The following is a 27,575-nucleotide window of genomic DNA, read 5'->3' on the forward strand; positions in this document are numbered from 1 at the left end:
TATATATATATATTATACACAGTCAATTTGAATATTGAAATGCTTGTATCTTTCGTTCTGATACGAAACTACATGAAATTTTGCTAACTTTTTGAAGATTATAATACTATTCAATGGTTAAAATTTTATGACAATTGGTAAAAAAAAGAACCTGTATTTTCAAGCCAATAAAATATGCCCAAATTTGCCTACATTTGTGTGTATATATATATATATATATATATATATATATGTGTGTGTGTGTGTTCTGCAGGCCTGCTTCGGTTGTCTCACCTGTGGCTTTCCCAGGCCACTAATATTAATTTACCGCGGTTTCTCTTTTTCTTCTTTGAACCTATTAACATGAAATTGGAATGATCTAGAAAAAATTACGAAAAGATTAATAAGACTTGTAAATAGAAAGTTGGCCTTGCAGAGATGTTTAATAAAAATTCCAATTCTGTTAGGTCAAAGAGCTGAGCGCAAAGTTGAAAGGTCACAAGCTACAGAATAAATAGTAATTTCAGAATAGAAACACTTTTTCATGTTTAGTATTTAACCTTTTCACTGTTATTAATGAAAGCTGAGCATTTTGTTTGTGAGGCCTGAATATCAGCGTTTTGACATGAAGCGTGTTTGTGCGTAGGAGTGGAAATTGTTTTCCTCTGTATATCTCTTCTATATATATAAGGTGCCTTCAATAAGTTTCCAGAATTTTTTGTATGGGAAATTTTATTGATAGTACATACATGAAAATCTAGTCCTCTACAAAGTAATCTCCTCCGGCTGCAATGCATTTATTGTACCGTTCCAACAACTTCTGGAAGACCCCATGGAAATCCTCTTGTGTCAATGACCCTCATCACAGCCTCTTTCATCTCCTCAATTGTCTCATAACGACAGCCTCTAAAGTTTTCCTTGAGCTTAGGGAATAACCAAAAGTCACAGGGAGCAAGGTCTGGACTATAGGGAGGGTGAGGAACTGTTTTGATGCCAATCTTGGTCAATAGTGTGTGACAAGGATGGAGTTGTTGACTGGTGCTTTGGGATAAACTTTGCACAAATCTTCCGCATCTTCAGTTCTTCACGAATAATTGTGTGCCCACACTAGCATCAAACTGTGCACTTATTGTCTCTATAGACACACAACCATCTTTATCCATGAAATTCTTTATTTGGCCAATCATCTCTGGTGTTCTGACTTCCTTACTCCTCCCACACCTCTTAGCATCCTTCACAAACTTCCTTTCTCTTATGCCACTCAAAAACTGATATGCAATTCATGCAAGACGGTCCAAAAGCAGTCTGAAGCATTCCATACGTTTCTGTGGCATATTTCCATATTTAAAACAGAATTTTATTGCATATCGTTCTTTTAAAGTGTCTTCACGTCCAGATGGCATTTTTGAAACTCACCAGTTGTGACAATCGAGTTTTAGTAGGGTGTATTCCAATTCCTGCTGTAGCTGTTCATTTGAACCTGAAATCATAAAAATTGATCCGTCATTTTATAATGTGTATAGCAATAACATACTGAATTTTCAAGAGTCTACAACAATTGTAATTGCTTGACCAAAAAAAAGTCTGGAAACATATTGAAGGCTCCTTGTATATCTATATGTATATATATAAAAGTGAACGTGTTTATCTGTCTATGTACATTTTCCTTCGCAATAACTCTGTTAATTTTCAGTCTACAGACTCGAAATTTAATATACAGGGTACTGAGATTTGGGAAAATCGACGTGATCGGTTTTCGGCCAGAAATTTGTCTGTTAAGAGGTCAAAGTTCAGCGATTTGACCTTTGAGAACTCTACCAAACTCCTCCGACAATTTTGGATCTACACACTTTAAATTTTAGATATAGGTTCCTTGGACATAGATCTAACTTAATAAATCGATTTGAGCCCAAAACAATAAATATTAAGGGGTCATAATAGGGGTCAAATTTAAAACAATTGAACTTTTTTTGTTGTTTTTTTTTTGCTCAGCATACACCGCCAAACACCCGAGCAACGCCGGGCTGAAATGCTAGTATGTATATATATATATATATATATATATATATATATATATATATATATATATATTACATAGAAAAATGCTGATTATATAATGTTATAAATTGAATTTTAAAAAGAAAGTTCTTAATGCTGCAATATTTTTTAAGTTGTAAATTTATCATTTTTTACTAGAATATCTTGTCCTCTTTTCGAGTTTTAACAATTAGTCCTTCACTTTTCCATATTTAAGCTTAACCATATTACTTTTCATGCTCACATTTTTCTATGTAATCCATGATTTTTCCAGGCTTCCAATAAATTCACATGTTCTTTGTTTAATTTCAGTCTTATTTTTTAAACACATATAATAACAATGTATGGCACTCGTCTGCTTTCAATAAAGTCCCCCAATTATATCTGTTTCACTTGTTACTTCTCTTTTAGCTCAGTAGTCGCTGAAGCGATGTGGTTGCTATGGAAACATGTCATAAAAAACGTCACTCACTTCCTTACATTTTTTTTATGATTTCGAACAGAAAATTCATTATAACTTTTATTTTACTGAACGAAATTGAATTTCTTTTTGAAAATATAGCTGAGAAGGTGATCTATCAACTGTAATAATTGTTTGAAATTTGGTCGAAAAATGAGTGAGCGGTGAAGCTTTAAAGCAGTTCTAAATGATTAAAACTGCCACTTAACCATATATTCAAACACGGTATAAATGTAACTGTTTACGTTTGAATAAATATATTATTTTATGTATCTATTTTCAGGATTTACTTTGACAGTGCTTGATACGTAAATAGAGCTACAGTTTGGAAAATATATATGGCAATTAAGCTACACTGAATTTTTGGTATTTTCTCCTTGTGAATAGCCTGAATAATCCTCACGAGAATGAAACACAGAAAATTCTTTGTAGCTTAGTTGCCTTATATATTTTCAAAACTTATATATATACTTTTGTCATTGAAATTGGTGAAATTGCTATTTTTCAATCACATCGATGGATTGGCTGCTTTAGTTGGGGACACACTGGTGCACTGGCGGGAAGCTTCACATTCCTCCCCACAGTGATTTAGTCGACAATACATTTGAAAGATTGTTCATAGTTTTTTCGTGACCATGCAATATTTTTCCGGGCATTAATTCCTATTTTAGTCACGTAAATTCTTTCGAGTTGAGGACAAACGATGTTGAAGCTGTATTCATGTTTCTATGCCACGAAACATTGGCTTATTCTCAAAGCAGAGAAAGAAGAAAAAAAAAACCCTTAACTCTCAGTATTGTACTTGGCCGGCACAAGAGACTTTATATAATTATTTATCATAATAATTATTAAGTACCTACAGACACTAGTGTTTCATCCTTTTGGGAATCATCAGTGCAGGATGTCATGATTAACACTGGTCGATGGCTTCTGTTGCTGGGTTCGAATCTATCTCTGGTTTCATTAGCAAAGACCTAATCTATTCGGTTACCGTTAACTGCGAGAAATGTTGAAATTTAAACATTTTTTAAATGTTTTTTTTTTAAAGTCCGTCAGAGTGATCTAATCATATATATATATATATATATATATATATATATATATCCACAGCCAAACGATGTCGTAGTCTACAAGAGCCATGACAGCTAACACACCAAGACTAGAGTTTCACCTTCATTTGGGCTCATCAGTTAGACATATCCCAACCCGGGATTCAAAACCCGAGCCTCTTGCATGCGAGGCAAGCACTCTGCCAGCTGAGCAAACACCCCGCACACAAGAAATACTATTAGCTAACACAGATCAAGCAAACCGTGGCAAAATCCAGCTAATAACCCCAAGTCGATGTCTCACAAATAGGAATATATATATATATATATATATATACTAGATATTTAGCCTAGTAAAAAAATGTTAAAGCCGTTGATGTATGCCAAATGCTTTAATTGCAAATCTATATATTATTATTATTATTATAATATTCTTCTTCCTTTGTTAGTCTGTACATTATGCTTTGAAAAAGGCCACATTCGCGAAATTTGGCTTTACAAAGGTCAATCTAGCAACCCTAGACAAGAATATGAGTGACCTCCCTTTGGTGTGTCCTCGATTTCAAATATCATAACAATATATGATCATTGTTGTAACAGCGTGAGAAAGGAACTTATAGTAATTTTAATGTGCAACAGTTCTTCTCTAAAGAAGGAAGGCAACGAAACATGTAAAAAAGGGAACATTTGAAAGAAACAGGGGAAATAAAAAACAAATTATCTGCCAAAAGGTGCTGGATTGATGGAGTAAATTAAAAATTGTCTCTTACAATGTGATTTTATTATTTGTATTGAACTATGTAGCACAATATTACTTTTTGAGTATTTATAGGTACTTTTTTTTTTCTACTCGCGTTCACCCTTAACAAGACATATCACCACTTGGACATAAGGGACTACTATTTGGGACCATGCCTAGGAAAGATTAACAAGATATTGGCTACATTACATTTAAACTCCTGCATATCAGTACAGCCAGGGAAGCAGGTAGTAGGAACGGAATTCCTAAGTTTAGCTGTTTGAGGGAAGAAACTATTAGAGTAGAAATCTTTTTCTGGCATTTAGGGACCTCAACAATGAAGAGGTGCGATTTTGTTGCTAAACAGGTTTGTCAAGAATATGTACGTCAAGATGGCACAAGTGCAATCAGAGCACATTCTATTAAAATATTGGTAAAACAGGCACAGCAATGCAGCATTATGGTGATGGGACAGATGTTGGAGGTTAGTTGACAAAGTGGGACCTACTAGATTGAAAACTCTTTTTTGGACCCTATCTAAGAGGGAGAGGCTAGTGATAGATGCACCAGCCAGATATAGCAACAATGCTCCATGCTTGGGCGAATGGGGGCCTTGTAGAGGCACAGAATAATCTCAGATGTGAGTAGTCTTCTAGCTCAATAAAGGGAACCTTCCTTCCTTGCAGCAGCCTTCACAATGTCTTCAATGTATTTGTTCCAGTTTATATTGCCTGTGAATGTTAAGCCGAGGAGTTTAAAGGAAGAATTATCGGGTAGTGTGTTATTTGTCATGGATATCAGTGGTTGGAGAGGCATCTTGTATTTGTTAAAAGAGAGCAGCTTAGCCTTACTAGCATTAAATGTTACCATCCATTTGCAGCCCCATTCCACTATGGTCTGGAGGTCATTTTGTAATGATTCTGCCATTATCTTAAATTTATGTACATCCGTTCTTCCTTCATGCATGTTATAGAGCATTGTATTAGCAAATATGATACACAGACACAATATCAATAATAATATTAATGCGGGAGGAGGTTGATCCCCTCCCACATTAATGTTATGCTGCTTGGATGTATATCCATCAATGACAACCTGGATGGCCCTATTTTCTAAGAAGGATCTAATTATATTTAGTATATGTCCAGTTTTACTGTACAATTTAATTTTCATTAGTAACTCGTCCTGCTAGACTTTGTCAAAGGCCTTGGATATATCAAGGGCTATAGCCCTGGTTACATCTGACGACATAGCTTAAATCTATACTGTCTGTTTGTGAGAAGATTTGCTTGTGCGAGGTGGTGAACTAGTGCTTCATTAATAAAGGTTTCAAAGATTTACGTGAAGATGGGGAGGAGACTGATAAAGCGATAATTGAGAGGGTCAGTCCTTTCCTCAGAACTCTTGTACATTGGTACCACAGAGGCCATTTTCCAGCTATTAGGGAAGCAAGATTTAGCAAGGTATTTATTGTAGAGCTTGGAAAGTATGGGGGCTAGCTCAGCTGAGCATTTCTTAATTAATATTAACCCATGGAGGTGTCTAAGTTATGATATCGCGAGGAAGAGAATGGGTGATGGTCTTCTCATTAAAATCAGATCCTTTGGTATTACTGGACAAATACTTAACGTAATTAAATTCGTCTTAAATAAGAGAAGAATCCAGGTTGTCCTCGATGGTTGTACATCAAAACAACATGATGTAAATTCGAGTGTATCTCAGAAGTTGGCCCTTGGACCTTTTTTATTCCTGATATTCATAAATGACCTCCCTGATAAAATTGTCTCTGAGATGGGCATATTTGCTGTCAATACTACATTCTATAACACACACGAGAGGAAAACGAATGAATATGTTCTGGAATCAAGAATCAAGAATGCGCTTACCTTCCCTCTCCACCATTATGGACCATTTAACTAATTTTAACATATTTATTCAGTAGCAATTAGTAGTATGATAATTGCCATTGGACCAGCCTACAATTAGTCAGGGATGGTGGATTGTTCTATTTTGAGGCGCCTGATTGGCTAAACATGCCAGGAGGGCCAGGTGCCACTCTACAAATGCCAGCTGCTCTGGCATTCAGGGGTTTTACTGTTCTAGACTTCTGCCAGGAACTACACTCTGTCAATTATCGTATCCATTCAGCACAACATCTTCATTGGATTAGCTCACCCTAGCAATATTCTACAAATGTATCCAAGGACATAGTGGAAACCCTAGAGGAAAATCTCCAGTTTGTAGTGTATTGCGAACAAAAACGGATGGTCACATTCAATGCTGCCAAGACTAAGCTCCTTTCCTTTAATAACAAGAAACCTTCCCAACCACCAATAGCCATGGCTAATGATACATTACTCCTCGGCTTAACGTAAACACGAGTTAGAACAGATGCATTGAGTGCTGCAAAGAAGATGGACTTTATCTACCGTACTAGAAACCTACTTACGCCTGAGAGTGTCCATACTTTTACAAGGCCACTATTCGTCCATGTATGAAGTATTATTGCCACATTTGGGCCGGTGCATCTGCTACTAGTCTCTCCCTCGTAGACAGGGTTCAAGAGTCGCCAACCTACTAGGTCCCACACTATCGGCTAGGCTTCAACCGCTGTCTCATCAAATGAAATGTTGCATCCTTCTGCCTGTTTTTATTTTAATGGTAAGTGCTCCAACGAACTACAAGCTCTTGTATCCTCTCAACGTAAATATCCCCGACAAACCTGACAAGCAGCAAAGTCCCACCCCTACACAGTAGAAATTCCTAGATGTAAGAAAGCCTTCTACTCTTTTAGTTTCTTCCTTAATACTGCTAGACTTTGGAATTTTCTTCTGGGTTCCGGTTTTTCTGACTGTACTGACATGCAGAAGTTCAAGTGTAATGTAAACGGACATCCTGCTGCTCAAATCCCTACATAGTACCCCTATAAATTATTTCCCAGATAGTAGCCTCCTACATCAAAATAGTACTGTGCCTTGTTTAAGGTGAAGATGCAATAAAGAAAATGCTTAATTCGTGAGAGAAAGAAATATATCTATATTCTTGAATCCACATAACTGAAGTAAGGAGTATCTAGTAGTTTTAGGTAATAGTTGATGTCTTCATTCAGTCTTGAAAGACAAAGGATACCCCCTGAAGGGGCAGCTGAGCATGTAATTGTGAGGCAAGGATTGCACAATTTCCAACCACTCTTCTCCTAAATCGGCACTGATCGAGTCGAGTGGCAAGAAGTCCAAGGCAACTGGTAACAATGCCGAGATAAGCAGAGAGCACATACAGCACCTAGAAACCCCAAATGGTCACCCATTTAGTACTGACCAGGTTCAACGTTGTTTAACTTCAGTGATCCAACGGGAATGAATGTGTCAACGTGATTATGAATCAACCCAGTGATTTCCAAGAAAACTTCTACAGTAAATGATAGTATTGTGGTGACTAATCCCTATTTATCCCTAATTGTGTATCGAACAGATGCCATAATACTGAGTTCGTTGCACCTTATCATAACAAAAGGTCCACACAAAATTTCAGCCAGATCAGTCCAGTGGTTTCCAAAATAAAAAAAAAACAGAACTGACAGACAATGGGAAATATATATATATATATATATATATTCACTGATTGATATAATAATTAAGTGATTGATTTTGCGCTACAAAACAGATACTGTCAAGAATTGTATAAGTCAACTGAATTAAAGGAATGAATTATAAGATGGTCAACATCATGAATTCTGGAATATAACTTTTTGTCATTTATTCTTTCTCTCTCTCTCTCTCTCTCTCTCTCTCTATATATATATATATATATATATATATATATATATATATATATATATATATATATATATATACATATATATATATATATATATATACATATATATATATATATATATATATATATATATATATACATATATATATATATATATATATACATATATATATATATATATATATATATATATATATATACATATATATATATATATATATATACACACACACACACACACACACACACAAATATAAATAGATGAATTTTTCTCACATTTCTTTTGCGTGCTGCTGTTGAACTCGAAAAAATGCCCTGGAATCGATTCATTTTGATTAAACGTCTACCAATGACAAAATCTTTTTGCTGCCTCAAGGATTTCAATCAATCACATGAAATTGAATTTGCTTGTTTGCAAAGACAATAATGGAATCGGCGAAGCAATTCCTGATTCTTGTGACTCTAGTCTTATTTTGGTTTGTCCTTTCGAAAGCAAATATGCATTCCATATATCTTCAGTTTCTTTCGGTTCCTTTTCATCTGCATAGAATATTAGATGAAGGGTCGCAAGACTTCTATCAAGACAGAATTATTAAACTGCTCGGCTCTTTATAAATATTTTCATTTCTGTACATCTTTTAATAGTCGTCTCCAGAATATTATATGGGTTCTGCAGACCACTGTTCTCATCTTGAGTGTTATTTTCACAACGTTTCAGTCGATGTAACCTCTGACCGTCTTCAGATGCATCTTGTCCATAAGGAAAATTGTGGGAACTAAGAGAAGGCTTACTATTAAAGTGTCTACACGTCATGTGCAATCAAGCTGCCGGGAGGGGTGGTAAAGAAAGAATAAAGATGATGGCGCCCACAACTTTTATGACTAGTGATCTTGCAAAATGACACAAAATCTCGCTGCTCGACTGCATAAAAGTAGACCACGTGGAGAGTATAGAGAGACTGTTGTAGGAGACTATTACTTTGCTCACTTGCCATTTTTCTTTTCTTTTTTTTTTTGTTACATTGTCAGACTGAGGATATTTTTGTAAAACTTGAGTATTATTTATTAATTTTATTTATTGCAGACTATTATTCTCATCTTTATTAGTTGTTGTTTCACAACGTTTCGGCCAACTATTCCTCTGGCCTTCGTCAGATGGTAACCGTGACGGATAGGAACTCTGAATCTCCTAACTGCATTCACTGCCTCCAGTTCCAGGTGAGAATTGTCTGAATATAGCGGTTTCAATCCTACCCAAATCCGGCCAGAGGCTTACTTGGCCAAAACGTGGTGAGACGACAACAACTATGGAAGGCAGTAATTGCAGTGGATGCAGTCAGGGGATTCAGAGTTCCTATCCGTCACGGTTACCACCTGACGAAGCCCAGAGAAATAGTTGGCCGAAACGTCGTGAAGCAACAACTAAGAAAAGATGAGGATAATAGTCCGCAATGAATAAAAATTAATGAATAAAAATTAATGAATAATACTCATCTCAACTAAAATCTCCCCAAGGTGAACTTTATTCTGGAAAACGCTTTTTTAATCTCAAAATTTAAACAAAAAATATTTTTGTACAAGCTGCCATCAAACAAGGTGCAAATATATACTTTAAATCAAAACTGGTGTACCTGAATGGAACCGTGTTCAATATTACAAAAAAATTGAAGACTATATTATTTAAACAGTGTAGTTCCATCAAAAACTGCCTGCTATGATTAACAGACATGGCATATAATTCTTGGCCACTGCAATATTCCAGATATCAAAAAATTGCCGAATTCGAGAATTCGAGAGATATGCTTCCTAAGAAAAAAAACGTAAAACTTGTCCAAAAGGCTCGTCTGCTACTGAATACAGGATAAGAAACAGTCATATCGCACTACAGTTGTCAGAATCCAAAAGGTATGAACCCTGATACAAGTTATGTTTCATCAACCCATAACACTTGTACTACTTTTCTGAAATTTTTGAGATGAGGATTGATTATTCGTATTATTTTGATTATTCTGACTACTGTTCTCATCTTAAGCGTTAATATCACAACGTTTCAGTCGATGTAACCTCCGACTTTCTACAGTTGTGTCATATCAAACTCTCTCTATCTGTTGAATTCCAGAATCTGCGTGGAATTTCAAACAGAACCTTTTATTTAATCTACAGGCATAGTATGCTTTCAATTCATCAGCAATACTTTTTTTTTTTCTTTTTTTTTTTACTTCTTTACATTGAGTGGCCTCATACCTTGTCTGGAGCTATTGCCCCAAAAGAAAAAAAAAGAGAGCATGACCATCGTATTATTTGGATTCTTTAGGCTACTATTCTTTTGATTTTTTTTTTTTTTTCACAATGTCTCGATCGATGTAACCCCCCGACCTTCTTTGGGTGTATCTTGTCGAACTCTGGAACCCTTTATTTAATCCACAGGCAGAGCATCCTCTCGCTCTGTCTATTGTGGCGTAGAAATCCTAAGTAATTTGCAATTGTATTTTTAGTTTCATGCACACTAAGGATTAAACCTTCAACCTCTGCTAGAGTGTAATTTTACAACGGCATTTTACCAAGTACTTTATTACTGAAAATCAATCCAAACAAGGGGGTATTTGTTTTAGACGAAATTGCAAGGAACATAAGCAGGAGTGAATTCTCGCGTCTGGAGATTTTGAATACACTTCCTTTCTGGCTTGTCCAATCAGAAGCCAGCCTTCTATCACGTGACCGAGTTTATAAAAGGTTAAACCAGCAGTACACAGAATCTCTCTCTCTCTCTCTCTCTCTCTCTCTCTCTCTCTCTCTCTCTCTCTCTCTCTCTCTCTACTGTCTCCTGACAACAACAACCACGTGGCACAGACCTGTCTCCAACTTATCTCTTGGGACTCGACAGAACTCACCCGACCTTCAGGCACGGGGGTCGACTAAGATAGAGAAACCAACCACTAGCAAAGACGGAACACCCCCCTCTCTCTCTCTCTCTCTTACTCCGTTTAAAGAGTGTCTAACGATAAGATTATCGCATCTTATAATTATTCGCAATCAGCCAATGAGAAACTTTCTTCTTTACAGACGCCATATTTGTCACATGATCAAATTCTGTTGATTTCCCAACAGATTAAAAAAATTCTTTTCACATAGACTTGTTTATATTTTCTTCCTTCCTACACTTTTTTTGTCAAAATGTTTTCAATATTAATTTTTATAAGATGTTTCAGTTTCATTCTTCGAGCTTTAGATTAAATAAACATTTTCATCATTAAACGCATACTTTTAATGGCCGTATCTTACTTTAATTATGTCCAAGCATTTTAGAGGCTTTGCCAGTTGGTCTGTCACACTTAAATTTAAAGTAGCATTTTTATTAATAAACGCGCAGTTTTAATGGACGCATCTGAGGAATGCGTTTTTTTTTTCTTTTTATATTTTTGCTTTATTTTCTTTGTTTCGTTCTTTCTCATTTTCTTGGATTTTTTTCTTTCCTTTTCTTTTTCCCTCTCTTTCTGCTTCTTTCGTTTTTTCTTCTTTTCTTTCTACTCTTCCTTTTTATTCCTTTTTCTTGTACATCTTTTTTTTCTCCCTCTTTTCATTTTATTCCCCCTTTCGCCTCTCTTCTCTGCCCTTCTCTCCTCCCCTTCCCCCTCACTTATTTTTTTTTTTCTCATTTTATTTTTATTTTTACGCCCCACATTTACTCTCATTTCTTTCCATAAATCATTGAATCATGATAAAAAAATAAAAACCATTGGTCATTCATGAAGCTTAATATACACCAAAATTTATTATTTGTAATGAATTTGATTTCATACTAGCAGGCCGCCCGGCGTTGCCCGGTCGTAAGTTACGCTTAAATATGATATTGTAATTCATGCAGATTACGTATTTATCATTATAGAGACAATTCTGTATCGATTATTATAGTGAACCTAATATACAGTAGTGAGATCAAAACTATATGTGTGTGTGTGACTTGAGTGCCATCAGCTAGATTCGAAACCAAAACATACAACTCTCCACCCTCATTCCTTAGCTTCTGAGCAACGCTCATACACATTATATATATATATATATATATATATATATATATATATATATATATATGTATGACTATGTAAATTTGTAATATATAATATTTGTACATCAAATAAAGAAGATAAAATAGTAAAGAGATGTATAATGGATCGGCACATTTTTTATTTTTGTAATTTTAATGTTCAACAGTCGGGACCAGCTTCAGAGCACGTACTTTAACAGGAAATTAGCTATGAGAAACTATCTTCACATTCTTTTTATATGAGTAATCTGTGCAGCCTCTTAGTATGGGAACAATGCTTTTGTATGTAATCTTTTTTTTTTTTCATTTAATGTTTTTATAGTCTGTCGTAGGCAAACTATTAACAAATGAAATGTGTTTGTCTGAAAACTGTTAAATGTGTAAAACTTTCATTAAGCCGAATATGATGATGATGATGATGATGATGATGATGATAACCAAACTTATAGTCTGTGACAAAATCAGCCATGTACCACTCTTCCAAGGTTTGAAAATTAAAGAGAAATTCCAGGTCATTTTTTTTTTCGTCTCTGTTTATTATCTGAGCGCACTGAATTATTTGATTATATCCGTCTGTTGTGGATGAATTGCTTCATCCGCATTCGCATAAGTGATTCAGATTGCCGATGAAATTACCAACTAGAGAAGACGACACTCATCATTTATTTGATTATCTCTATTCAAGCTGCGTCCTTTGTGGATCAGCTGGGTTCTTATTCAGATAAGAATTCTATAAGAACGGTGACCTCTTTGATGCTTACCTCGAGACACTTGACACAAAGAGAATCTGAGTATGACATGAAGAGACACACAACTTCATATAAGAACAAGTCAGTAATGAAGTCCAAAACTAATTTCTAGTGAAGGATGATATCTTTCCTTGCAGCCTCTTTTTTGGACCCTGAGCATAATGAGCTACTGTTTGGGATCATATCTGTAGGGAGCATCGAGATTATTGTTCACAATTCATTTATACTTCTACAGGTTAGTACAGTCAGGGAAGCAGGAAACATCATCAACGCTCTGATCCCCATCTGGCATCAATTGAAATGGATGGCTCTCGTCTTGGGGAGGCTCCATGTTTCGACAAGCTTCTGGGTTTGACCTTTACTTCTGATCTGAAATGGAACACGTACATCAAATCTGTTGCCAAGGTCGCTGGAAAGATGGTGGGATCCTTTTACCGCTCTAGTAGATATCTCACTGCTGATGCAATTCTCTATCTATATAAAAACCAAGTACGTCCAAGGATGGAGTACTGTTGCCATATCTGGGCAGGAGCTGCTAAATTCAGCCTATCCTGCTTTGACAGAGTACAAAATAGACTTTGTAGCCTAGTGGGGGATGCCCTTTTCTCTTCCCTGCAACCTCTCTCCCATAGAAGAAACGTTGCGAGCCTGTCGTTGTTTTTTCATTATTTCCATGGGAAGTGCTCGTCTGAGCTCCAATCTATGGTCTCCCCTCGCCAATCTTTCACGAAAAACACCCGTCTAGCTGAAACCACTGTCAGTAATTTTCCCCACTCTTTATCTGTGCCTAAATCAAAACGTAGATTCTCTGAACAAAGCTTCTTTCTTAGAACTGCACGGATGTGGAACTCTTTTCCGTTTGCCTGTTTCCCACCTGACTACAACTTGGATGTGTTCAAGTCCAACATAAACAAATTCCTGATAAACCGCCCCCTTAAGTAAGACACTTGATCAAATCTCGATTACTACGATACTATCCCATTGATTACTGTACACGCAATAACCCTTATTCCTGAGTGGCCTCCGGGCCTTGATAAGTGGTGACTTCCATGTAAAAAAAAAAAAAGTGAGAGGGGTGATTACAAAGTCTTGCAGTTTGAAAGAAGAAACTGTTATAGTAGAAGTCTTTCCAGCATCTATGCACCTTTACAGTAAAGGGGTGAGATTTTGCTGCTTGGGTTAGTTGGGAGTATGTATGTCGAGGGTGGGCACAAGTGCTGTGAGTTTAGCAGAACGCATTCCACCTAATTATTTGTAAAATAGGCACAGGGATGCAACATTGTGGTGATGCGACAGAGGTTGGAGCTTGGTTGATAATGTAGACTTTTTTTTTTTTTTTTTTTTTTAACCTGTCTAATAGTAAGATACTCGTGCTGGATGCACCAGCCCAGATGTGGCAATAATACTCCATGCATGGGTGAATTGTGGCTTTGTAAGGATACTCTCTAGTGTGAAATCACTATCCTCTCCCTCTTAGACAGTGTCCAAAAAAGAGTCTAAAAATCTAACAGGCCCCTCTCTATCAACCAAGCTATAGCCTCTGTCGCATCACTGCAGTGTTGCAACCCTGTGCCTATTTTACAAGTACTTTAATAGAATGTGCTCTGAACTCATAGCACTTGTGCTTCCTTGGCGTACATACTACCAACAAGTAGCAACGTGATGTGAACACCCTCGACAGACCCGACAGGCAGCTAAATCCCACCCCCACACTATAGAGATCCCTAGATGTAAAAGATCTTTCTACTCCAGTAGTTTCTTCCCCAGAACCGCTAGACTTTGGAATTCCATTTCAGGTCACTGCTTCCCCAACTGTACTGATATGCAGAAGTTCAAGTGCAACGTGAACCAACATCTTGCTGCCCAAAGCCCTACATAGTACCCCAGTAGTTGTTGCCCCTGATAGTAGCCTCCTACACTAAAGTGGCAATGTGCCTTGTTTGGGGTGAAAATGTAAAAAAAAAAAAAAAAAAAAAAAAAAAAAAAATCCCACCTCTCCACTGTTAATGTCTTTAGATGCTTAAAAGCCTTCTACTCTAATTTTTTTTCCCCTCTCTCTCAGACTGGTAGACTTTGTAATTTCCTCCCCATTTCCTGCTTCACTGATTATACTAACATGCCGAAATTTAGATATAATGTGAATAGACATCTCACTGCTCAACTCCCTTCATAGTCCCTTATAGACATGATCCCAAACAGTAGCCCCTTATGTACAAATGGCAAAATTCTTTGAGGTGAATGAAACAATGTTATTAAGTTAAACATATGTGTTTCATCCTTTTCGGGAATCCTCAGTGTGGATAATGATTGCACTGCCGGTCACATAATCTGAAACCTTCAGAGCCATGTCAACATTTTTTTACTTTCATCTGAATGCTTAAGACCATGCGATCAACAAACCAACCATGGTGAAGAAAGAGGATCAAAATCTATTTATGACTATCCAAGCAGACATATCTAGAAGGTTGTCATCAACCGTGTTCAATGAAACAATAGGCTGGAACTTAGCATTATGCATTTAAATTTAATTTAACAGCCTTATCCTAATTCTCTTAAAGGGCCTGCCTTAATAAGTGCTATAAACAATATTATGATAAATAATATAAAATCTTTATCCACATGCACATGTGTTGCATCCTTTTCCAGGTGTCATCGGCGTGGAGGATGATTCCTCTACCGATCACACATATATTGTGGCTATACAAGCAACTACCTCAAGCCAGGTTCGAAACCCTATCGCCCAAACGCCAGTAGGAGCTTCTAACCGTTGCGCTATACGTCTGCTGCTAGGCGGGCAGTGAATTAAGTGTTTTGACATTCATTGTCCAAATACGTTAAGCTCAATTTGTTAACACAAAGAGCATCGCTTCATACGCTAATGGTAATTTGTATATCACTTCCCAGATGCTCAACCTAAGATAGGGAGTATATATATATATATATATATATATATATATATATATATATATTCCTACCTACTAGACTACCCGTGACCCGTTAGATTAGCTATGGAATTAATGTATGAGCGTGACACTTGTGACGTAAAGAAAATAGTTTTTGCGACATAACAGAAACATTTCTATTAACGGAAATTTTATCGTTACGTTCAACGAATTTTACCCCGTTGCACGAGACTAAGATTTCTAAAAGAAATTTAATAAAAAAAAAAGAGACCAAGGTAAACTGGTATAAAATTTTATCAAAAAGAAAAAATAGAAAAGGAAAGAATGATAGAAAAGGAAATGTATAGTTCGACTGGACTGCCAAATCAGTCCCTCTGGCGGTTCTTAAGAACTCTTTTAACAATTATACTTTTACAAAAAAATTGGCGTAGTTGGAACACGTCAACACTTCTTACCCTTTTTTGTGTTATTCAATGCAGAATTAAGATGCATAAATCATTAGCAGTTTTCAATTGAGTTTATCTGACTTCTCACCACTAGAAATAAATCGATGGAGGATCCGTTACCAAAATTTATTTCTTTTACTTTGCGTTTTTTTCACGGCATATCAACCCTTTCTTGGGTTATCTAATATCGAATTAATATTCATTCGGAAATAACGTATAGATACTATTTTATCGAATAAAATAGTAATTCCAACTGTTGTCATGGGAAATTGAAAGCAGACTGTTTTGCTTGTTTCTCGAATTTATAATTTTATCTGATTTCGATTCCGTTCAGGATTTGTTTGGTAAGTTTAATAATCTCGATGGTTAATATTACTGTCTTCTTGTATTTCAAACGTCGCAACACCGCTCTGGTTCTTTCAGTTCGTCGCAACACCGTTCTGGTGTTTTCAAAGCCTAACACCGCTCTGGTGCTTTTTAGTTCCAACACCGCTCTGGTGCTTTTAGTATCCTGCCAGTCTCTGGTGTTTTTTTGTTTGTTTGTTTGTTTGTTTGTTTGTTTTTTTCCTTCCCCAGCTTCTGCTGGTTTCACTCTTTTAAAATGGCACGCTCAATGTTTTAGCCAATCGAATCCCACGTGACACAGCAAGAAGTATTAGCACCAGATACACCGAGAGAGAGGGAGAAAAGAAGGGGAGAAAGAGAAGAAAGTACACCAATTAGAGGGGGAAAGGAAGGGGGAGGAGAGAGTAGAAAGACACTAATAGCGGGGAAAAAGGAAGGGGAGGTAAATAGAGAAAAAGGAAAATAAAATGTCTACACTATGCAAGTATATTAAAATGAAAAAAAAATATAGATTTCTATGAGTCGTTCTGTTTATAATTGTTTAGTTTTGAATAAAAAACTTACAGCCATTGAATTATAAGTGGCTTGCCATACTTATAGGTAAATGTGCACTGAACAGATACCATAATACTTCAAGTTAAATTCAAATTTTGATATATCTTTTTTAAATGAAATTATTAGTTGAAAGTACAAAATAGTTAAAAAAAAAAAAAACGCTCTCCCCATGTTAAGAATGGCTTTTTAAATAGAAAATGAAAATAAAATGTAACTTTTTCATTTATTTTAAACAAACATTCATGACTCATTGGGTCAAATATTTAATTTATATGTTAATAAAGTCAATAAAACTAATTAAGACAATGTGGAAATGAACGATGTAAAAAAAAAAAAAAGCTGAAAGTATTAACAATTGTTTATTTGGATGATTTAAACACGAAAAAGAAAAAAACAATTGGGACACTGAAAACATACACAGTAAAACAATACGTTTTATTGTGTTGATTATTTATTTGTAAAACAAACATTTTCGGGGTTATTTATTTTGTTGGTAGTGTAGAAGGAAATGTATGAAAGTTTTTAAGAAAGGTGTATTAAAAAATGGAGAATAATTTAAAAAAAAAAAAGAAAGGAAGAACGTGGCTAAATCGCCGTTGTAAAATGCTCTTATAGTTGTCAATAGGTCAAAGTTGATTTATTTGTAAGAAAATTGCGACAGTATAGTTGTAATACAGAATAGTTGCAAAACATCCTCCCCCTTCCCATGTTAAATAATAATTTCTAAATAATAACGCTAATATTTCATACCGCAGGTCAAATTCTGCAAAAGTAGCAATTTGTGTTTATTTGTTTACGCTGTTATGGGTTTATGCTTATGTACACATGCGCAACCGGAAGTCGTAAACCGGATGTGTGGTTACAATACTCATTACAAGGTCATTTGAGTTTTATAATTATAGATATATAGATATATATATATATCATCATCCTCATCATCGTGCAGTCCGTCAGTCTTGACGATGACTAGTTGGTGCCTCAGTGCTTTATCCCTCGATGTTGGCGTAGTCTCACTCCATCACCACAGGACTTTCCACCTTGGCTCCAAACTTGCTTGCACAGTTTAGGTGCAGTATCTGTTGGGCTTCAAATAGACACCCTCTGAACCTCCAATGCTCATGTGCAGTGGAGCGAACCCACGATGACTGGCAGCAGAAGAGGCTGCAGCTTCTGGCCGAAAGTAATCTCAGCGAGGTAAACAGTCGGCCTATCTTGTCCGCTACTACGCCTTTTCTTTCTGAATGAGGTTCCATAGCCTTTTAAGGAAAACTGCAAGGCAGCAGTAGGATTTGAAGTCAGAGTTCCCATCTCTTAGCCTTTTGCTGTGATAAGGCCCACAAGGCAGTGGTGTTTGATTTTTGGGGTTGGTTCCCGTAATCTTCGCCCAACCAAGGGCACCCACAATACAATCGGGTAGGGGTTGGTAGTGTGCCAGGGCATGTCTACACATCGGTAGACCATAACACACTACCTCTGTGGTCCCCTACTACTCCGAGATCTCCAAGTTTCGCAAGGCACCCAGTTACCGTGTGTGGCCAACGTAGGAGTCTTGATGATGGAGAGGCTATGTACTGGCAGGGAAGACTTATGCATAGCTGCTCCCTTTTCACCACGAGGTTAGCCAGCGGTGTTAGCTGGAAGCGAGAAGGCATGCAAGCATGAACTTAACACTAACTTATACCTAACACATTAGACGCATCACATACCCCTGCCGAATTAAGAAGCCAAACGCGCGCGCACACACACACACACACACACACATATATATATTAGACATTAAGAGGAGATTATAGTTAGATATATATAAATACCCGTTCACCTACACTTTTTCATGATAAAGCTAGAACCCAGAATTAGATGGAATCGAGCAATTGCATCGACAATGGACAACGCCAGACCCCAAAGTGGGTTTCGATGTACTGCATCTCATCAGTGACGTGCTCCGACATAGGCGCGAACCCAGGTAGTCACAGGCAGGAAGTGTGCAATACTGACGACCTAACCGTATGGGCCACGGCGCAGTCTATTGGCTATACCTCGACTTTAATTTTGATATACTTTTATCTAGTTTTGCATTTTACTATGTGACAAGTCACGCGTCCTATTCAACTAAGATAGTTACTGCTGGTATGCAGCCGGTAGATATCACATTAACTGCAAACATTAACTGAAATTAGCCGACTCCCCAGACACGATTTCGAAAGATATATACATATATATATATATATATATATATATATATATATATGAGAGGGAGGACAGTAGAAATTTTCCTGCTGATTTCGACATATTGGGTTCATGCAACAATTAAGTTGCTCGGAATCAACAGAGATGATTTGTTTATAGTGGTGAAAGCTTATGCAGAACCATCCACACTTTCTTTAAACAACTGCTAATCTCGGTCGGTGCAATCGAATGATAAATGTTTGTTGTGGAAAAAAATTAAAATAATATGCTTCAAAAATCATCTTCTTTATCTATATTTTCACATAAAATACTAAAATTTATTTTAATAAATTGTTTGTTTTTTTTCTTCTTTTACAGGAAACGAACTTTTGAGGAAATTTTAATTTAAGGTATGTAAATAATAAACATAAAAAAAATTTTTTTCTGTTAAAAAAATCATCTTTTGAAATTGCCTCTTACAATATGCTTTTTATTTGTATTGAACTATGTAGCACAATATTACTTTCTAAGTATTTATTAGTACTTGTTAATTTATATCATTTCAGTCGGTTCTATATTGAAAATACAATGGGCACTATTTTCATAGAAATGTAAAACTCGTATTTACTGCGTGTTATTGTTTTGTTCTGTCCAAGAAACTAATTTGCTGCACCATCCAAAAAAATATCAGTTTTATTGAAACACATTTGTCAAATAAATGTTTTCCATTCCATGGAATTTCCACGAGTCCAGCTAGTTTTCAATATCCTTTTACGATTTTTACTCACTTCTTCGAACATTGCAAGTTTCATAGATTTTAATTCTTATGCAAACTATATTTTTATTTTTGATTATTTTCCATTGAAGAAAAATGCTTCATTTTTAAACTATGGAATAAGGGAAATCGTTTGTTATGTTCCTTGTTTTTTGAATTTTTGATAATGTATTTTTTATCCTTTTATACTCTCTCTCTCTCTCTCTCGTTATATATAGGATGGAACGATAAAATTGTTGTCCTAGAAAAGATGACATGATTCCATTTCCGTTTGATAAAATCGTTCTTTTTTATGCAGACAATCTACTAGTTGGCCAGTTGTGTATAAATCCCAAACGTGATAGGAGCCTTCTGTCATGTCTAAAAGTGACACAGTGTTCAACAAGAGAGCAACCTACAACTCATTCTCTCTACTGATCCAAGTTATGACAACAGGACCATTGCCAGCGCCCTCAAAATGCAAATCCAGATAACAGGGTCGTGCTCAGGGTAATGAGAACAAAGTTTCCAGCCATGGTTATGATCTTTGATGATGTTTCAAGTGAGGGCCACCTCATGCCACCTCGCATCTTCGAAGTCGGCTTGAAAGTCAACATCAAAGTGTACCTGGATGTCGTGATCCCTTGGTGCAATCAGGTGGCCACTGGCAAACCCTGTGTGTGGCAGCAGGACTCGGCACCGAGTCACAAGTCCAAAAAGATCCTGGCTTGGTTTCAGAAAGAGCGCTATGACCTTGTACGCTTTTCTCACTGCCCCTCCTCCTCCTCCTCCGACCTGAACCTGCTGGACTACTTCGTTTGGTCATATGTCGAGAACATCACCAACATGACCTCCCACAACACCAAAGCCAGCCTGGATATTTGCTGAGGTCCCACTGGCGCTTGTAGAAAAGAGATGCTCCCAGTTCTGGATCTATATTGAGGCGGTGATTGAGGCTGAAGGTGGCTACATTGAATAGATGTCAGCTCTACTACATAATCAAGTTACCTGAATTGATTTTTTTCAATGGAAATTTTAAAATAAAGTGTTGTTTTCTTTAGGGTGACAAATTAATCGTTCCATCCTGTAAAATGAAACTTTGCCTGCATCTTTGTGTTTGTGAGTTCGTTCCCTATGGACTCGAAAACGGCAGGGTCGATTTTTATGGAATGTTGCATGAAGGTACTTTATGTGCCTGGCAATGTTCTTAGATAAGTTTTGTATCGGAATGTCTTCGATAATTATCGATAATCAAAATAATCTGACGAAAGAAGGAACAGGCGATGTTGACCAAAGGCAGCCTAACACCACAAGTGCATTTGAGAAGTTTTATTACCACACAAGTCGAAAGGCCCGACATATAAAATCAACAGTAAGTTCTTTGATATGACAGAGCCGCGTTCGAAATGAATGTTTCTGTTTAAAGCACAATTGAAACATGATAACCGACTGTTGAATTTTAAACTTTAATGCAAGCCATTATATATAAAAATAATTTTACAAAATCAACAATAGGTTCTCTACAGTGCAATAAAGACCACAATACATTGTGAACTAAGTTACTGCAGGAAGGCATGTGAAGCTTCCTTCAGGTGCATTGCGATGGGTCCCGAATGAACGCAGACACTCAATCAATTTGATTGAAAATTGGCTATTTCACCGATTTTGATGACAATGAAATATGAGAGCGTGAAACATTCGCTGATCATCACTCAATCCTGCGCAACATAAGGTCACCTTGCTAGTGTGTGTGTGTGTGTGTGTGTGTGTGTGTATATATATATATATATATATATATATATATATATGCATCGACAGCAGAAGCTGCAGTGAAATAGACAGAGGAGCAGTAGGAGGTAGCAGGACTGGTGACGTCACGAGGAGACAGCAGCAGCTGTTGCAAGACAGAGTGGAGTGGTAAAGACGTGACGGCATGAACAGCAAGAGGAAGAGAGCAGACGACAATGATTCCCCGTTAGCCGGTGACAGCTCTGTCAAAATTTGTTTTGTATAATGGGTAGGGCTATGACAACAGCATATTCTTATCCTGGTTTTGATTCTCAGGTATATATCCATTGATACCTTATGTTTTTATGTAGTGATGTGATCCTTGGTTAATTGTGTCTAACTGTCCGATATATATACTCGAGAGTAAAAACGATGAAAAGAATATGTTGTTGTCATAGCCGTAATAATGGGCAGCACAAACAGGAAATAAGTGTCTCTCAAAAATTGTGAGTTCAAATTATTTCTTTTATTTGTTTGTAACTTCGATGGGGTCGACAGACGAGAGAAAGAAAACATTTAAAAAAAACACATTAACAAGAGTTAAAACATTTAATTTTCAAAAAGGAAACACAAATTACGTGGATTGTCCTTAATCCGCGGAGTTTCGAAAGAAATACTTTCCTCCTCATCAGAGGGGATTAGCGAAATGCGGAATCGGATTTTGCTTGCAAAGTATTTCATAAACTTCAAGTAAGCCAAAGAGCTTACGTGGTAAAAGTTAAAAAATAGTGATGCAGAGAGAATTGGGGGCAAAAAAGAAAAAACGATTTTAGGTGAATGGATGGTGGAGTGAAGAGTAAATCTAATGACGGTAAAAAAAAAAAAAAAATGGTAAAAGTCCGGTATCCAGAAGTAAAAGTCCATAAGCATCTCGTGACTGGAAGATGTTTCGAGGTCATCCAAATGACACAATTCTGTGAAATAATTCACAAATGGGTACAAGGAAAAAAAGAGTGAGTTCAAAATATCATTATATAAAGGAAAATAAATTGCGCGGATAATGAAGAAATAGGGGGATTTCAAGATGCTACTGCCGATGCCAAATTTGAAAATTACGAATAAAAAAATAAATAAAAACGATGAGCGGTGATTGACTTATTTTTAGAATAGAAAAGACAATGTCATTATAGAGAAAGTGAAAAGGGGTCCCAAAATAATCTGGAATATTGGTTGGTCAAAAAAAATTAATAACAAAGAAAAAATTTTTTTTTTTAATGTACGAAGAATGACATTTTATTTCACACATTCCTAAATATAACGGGTTTGTATTACTGTACACATAGATTCGAAAAAGTTATCAAAAAACAAATATATAACAAATGTTATCAAAGGTAAGATAAGTTACTTTTCTACCAAACTGGATATATTTTTTGTGTTTTTATTCAATGTAACACATTTATTCAGCTCGAAAAACATGCAGTGTTTACCGATGTATTGGAAAATTCAAAATGGCGCCCGAATCTCTCTTTAACACGGTAAGTTTGAGAAAAGGTGTTATAAATAATGAACTAGACAAAATACTATTAAAAAAACACCGAATATATGTCAACTTATGTCACGGTAATATATAATGAGCGAATTTCTAACAGTATTTTGTCTAGTTTATTATTTATAACACCTTTTCCCGAACTTGTTAAAGAGAGAGTCGGGCGCCATTTTGAATTTTCCAATACATCAGTAAACAATGTTTGCTTTTCGAGCTGAATAAACATGTTACATTGAATAAAAACACGAAAAATATATCCAGTTTGGTAGAAAAGTAACTTATCTTGCCTTTGATAACATTTATCTGTTATATATTTGTTTTTTTGACAACTTTTTCGAATCTATGTGTACAGTAATACAAACCCAATATAACATTGGCCAAATGTTTCCCACAATTGCTAACACACGATTGTAGACGTTCACGAAAGTTTTCTAACTCGATGGATCATTTCGGGTAGAATAGCAGCAATTTCAGAACGAATAGCTTGTTTTAATTCTTCAAAAGATCGAGAGCGGTTGCTGAATACTCTCGATTTCAAATATCTCCACAAGAAAAAAAAATCGCAGGGGTTTAGATCGGGCGATCTTGCAGTCTAGCCAATATGACCTCGTAAAGAAATCCAATTCATAAGGGTATTCTAAAATTTGAGGGGAAAAAAGTGCATAAATACAGCTATGAATTAATTTTGATTTAGTAAAACTAAAATTGCATTCTACGTGCGTACATTTAAAAAAAAAATGTTAAAAATATTTTTTTTTATTGTTATTTAATTTATTTTTACCTGCAAACGTGTGAGGTCATTTTGGAACGGGCTCTCTCTCTCTCTCTCTCTCTCTCTCTCTCTCTCTCTCTCTCTCTCTCTTATATATATATATATATATATATATATATATATATATATATATGGAGAGAGAGAGATATATATAGATTCAGCCACTTTGATAAGTCGTAGACGACGAAACACGTGTCAGTGGATAATTATATTTTAAAAATAATATATATGCCGCTCCCCATGTAGGGGTACCAAATTGGTTAAAGGGAAAATTATTCCCAACTCGCATTTAGGTAAAAATGCATTTTCGTAAATAATTGAATTCATTCAAAACGTATCGCAAGAACAAACACCTCTCTCTCTCCCTCTCTCTCTCTCATATATATATATATATATATATATATATATATATATATATATATATATTTAAAGGAGATTAGAACAACAGTCTAAAGAGCTGAGTGTATTTCAATGTAACAGTGAAATTACTAGTTTAATTAAAATACAGGAAAGAGAAAGTGCTCGTTGTAATTTAGATATATAATAAGCTCGATAGGTAAATATCCTAGCGCTAATTCAATATTAAGTAATGTGATTGATAATTTAAAATTTAAAAATCAAGTTATAATTAAATTAAAAATCCGTTTCATAAGAAGGAACAACAACAAAATCAATTATCTGTACGATCGTTTCAGAAAACAATGCTTTTTATTGTGGTAGACATCAAGTTACGGACAATAATTATTACATATAGTTTTTTAATAAGCAAGGTCTCCTCCTCAGCAAATTTTGAAGGGTTTTTATTAAATTTAAAAGACACCATAGCATTAAAAAAAAAAAGCATTAAAAGACACATAGCATTAAAAGTAAGGCATCTGCCTTACTTTTAATGCTAGGTTTATTTATGGTGTCTTTTAAATTTAATAAAAACCCTTCAAAATTTGCTGAGGAGGAGACCTTGCTTATTAAAAAACTATATGTAATAATTATTGTCCGTAACTTGATGTCTACCACAATAAAAAAAAACATTGTTTTCCGAAACGATCGTACAGATAATTGATTTTGTTGTTGTTCCTTCTTATGAAACGGATTTTTAATTTAATCATAATTTGATTTTTAAATTTTAAATTATCAATCACATTACTTATATATATAAGTTACAATAAGTTTACTAAGGTAATCAAAATGGTAAACTTGAAATATATTATAAATATTAAAGAGTTAATATTTACAAGTAAAATAAACTCAGCCAGATATAAGAAGCTCAATAAAACCGAACTTGTGCTTCCTTTTTTAAAATTAAATATGTCTTTAACTCTTTTTCAAGATGTCTTTTAACATATTTTATTAATTATTTGTTCATATCTATCTATCTATCTATCTATCTATCTATATATATATATATATATATATATATATATATATATATATATATATATATATATATATATATATATATATAACCTACATGAATTAACTAGTCTGGAACCTCTTAACACAAAAGAAAGAATTCTTGTTCCTTGTATACTGTCTGACCGGTAATCCAAGCTACAATCATAGAAATTATTTGCACACATCCCTTCTTGTTACTCATGAGTATCAATATCCCCTCACCCCTCCTAAGTGTGCCACATTTTCTCTTTCTTTCCCTGTCCTGAAACAGTGCCAGCCACCTGCCTGACCCCATGAACATAAATATGTCAGCCATCTTAGAAAAAGCAGGGGACAGCCAACAGGATTTTTGGATTCAGGCCAGTGTCTCCTTTGTTCCACAGATCCCTTGTGCCACCCACAGGGACGAAAAAAAAAAAGCAAATATATATATGTGCACACGCTCGTGCGTATATTGCGCTGCTTTGAGATTATTTAATTTATTATAATTAGGGCTATGACAAGAGAAAATTCTTTTCATTATTTTGACTCCCGAGTATATATCAGTTAATATCTTATAAGTTTTTAGAGAGAATGACGTGGTTCTCGACTGATTAACTGTGTCGGATATATACTCGAGAGTAAAAACAATGATAAGAATATTCGGGTTTGTTTTACTATACACATAGATTCGAAAAAGTTGTCAAAAACAAATATATAACAAATAAATGTTATTAAAGGCAAGATAAGTTACTTTTCTACCTAACTCGATAATTTTTTAGTGTTTTTATTTAATGTAAAGTGTTTATTCAGCTCGAAAAACAGTGTTTACCGATGTATTTGAAAATTACACATGGTGCCCGACTCTCTGTTGAACACGGTAAGTTTGGGAAAATGAGTTAAAACTAAAAATTATACAAAATACTGTTAAAACCCCACCGAATATATGTCAGCCTATGTCTTTTTGAACTGAATAAACGTGTTACATTAAATAAAAACGCTAAAATCTTGTCCAGTTTGGTAGAAAAGTAACTTATCTTGGCTTTGATAACATTTATTTGTTTTATATATATATATATATATATATATTACAACCTTATCAAATCTATGTGTATAGTTATACAAACCGGAATCTTCTCTTGCCAATAATAAAGTTGTATTTCTGTCTGTCTGTTTGTTCACAATTTGGTTTATATATTCAACAAGGTACAGTTTCACAAATAGATTTTAATACTGAAAACGAACTCTTACATACCTTTGAATGTTGTTTAATTCTCTCCCACTGCAAGATGGCCCTGTCGGTGGGGCATTAGAATACGCCGACTGCCCCCCATGCAGAGGGTAAAAGTCCCTCAATGGGGGTCCTGGATATGACCTTAAACTATATCCAGTGGTGAGGCCCCAGCTTGTGGGCTTTGGGGAGTGTGGAGCCACCCTTTAATTACCATTGCTACCAGGTCCACTCTGACCCGGAGTGGTAGTACCTGTTAGGGTCCCAACTATGCGTTAAATAGAAACCGACGTGAAAACAACAAATATATTCTATTAAACATTTTTCTTCAAAATCTTTGGATTCGGCATTAAATAACCCGAAAAGGGTTGATATGCCATAAAACAAAAACCACCAACCAACCAACCCACTGCAAGAACTTAGACAACAGGGTCGGAAAGTGGGATTGAGAAATCAGCACCTTCAGAGGAGGAGCACTCTGACCTGCAAAAAGTGCATGAAAAGCCTCGTCGGCATTCCCCGGTTGGGGCGCATCAGGCAATTAGCTACGAACCAACCCCTTTTACAAAGAGCGACAGCAATGCCTGGGAGGGTGAACCTGCTAGAACTGCACAAAACTAAATGCTCACCGCAAAATCAACAGGAATCGGATCGTTGCAAGAATGCTCAAGGGGCCCCAGGACAGAAATCCTTGATTTCTATATATACTATTTATTCAAAACGAATCAACATCCAAGAGACCATCTCATTTGCATATTACATTAAAGAAAAGCTGATTTAATACTTAGCTCTTAATTTTTTAATGGAAATTAGTAATAGAATTGTTTTAAGAATTCTGTTGAGAACTATTATATAAAGTTTATTTAATTTTTAATTTAATTTGCATTTAATTTAATTTATTTTTAATTATTAGTATAGCCAAC

The 27,575-nt window shown here is 35.6% G+C and overlaps 1 long non-coding RNA gene across 2 annotated transcripts in view; it reads left to right on the plus strand.

Annotated features, from left to right (window-relative positions):
- The window catches only part of LOC145296122 (uncharacterized), a 469,746-nt gene that overhangs the window by 85,326 nt on the left and 356,845 nt on the right, over window positions 1-27,575 (plus strand). For both annotated transcript variants that reach the window (XR_013869969.1, XR_013869968.1), the window contains exon 2: window positions 19,629-19,660. This is a non-coding gene — a long non-coding RNA (uncharacterized LOC145296122). The remainder of the gene's footprint in view (window positions 1-19,628; window positions 19,661-27,575) is intronic.

The sequence above is a fragment of the Euprymna scolopes genome, chromosome 16 (assembly GCF_053919585.1).
Source record: "Euprymna scolopes isolate OS-2025 chromosome 16, ASM5391958v1, whole genome shotgun sequence".
Lineage (NCBI taxonomy): Eukaryota > Metazoa > Mollusca > Cephalopoda > Sepiida > Sepiolidae > Euprymna > Euprymna scolopes.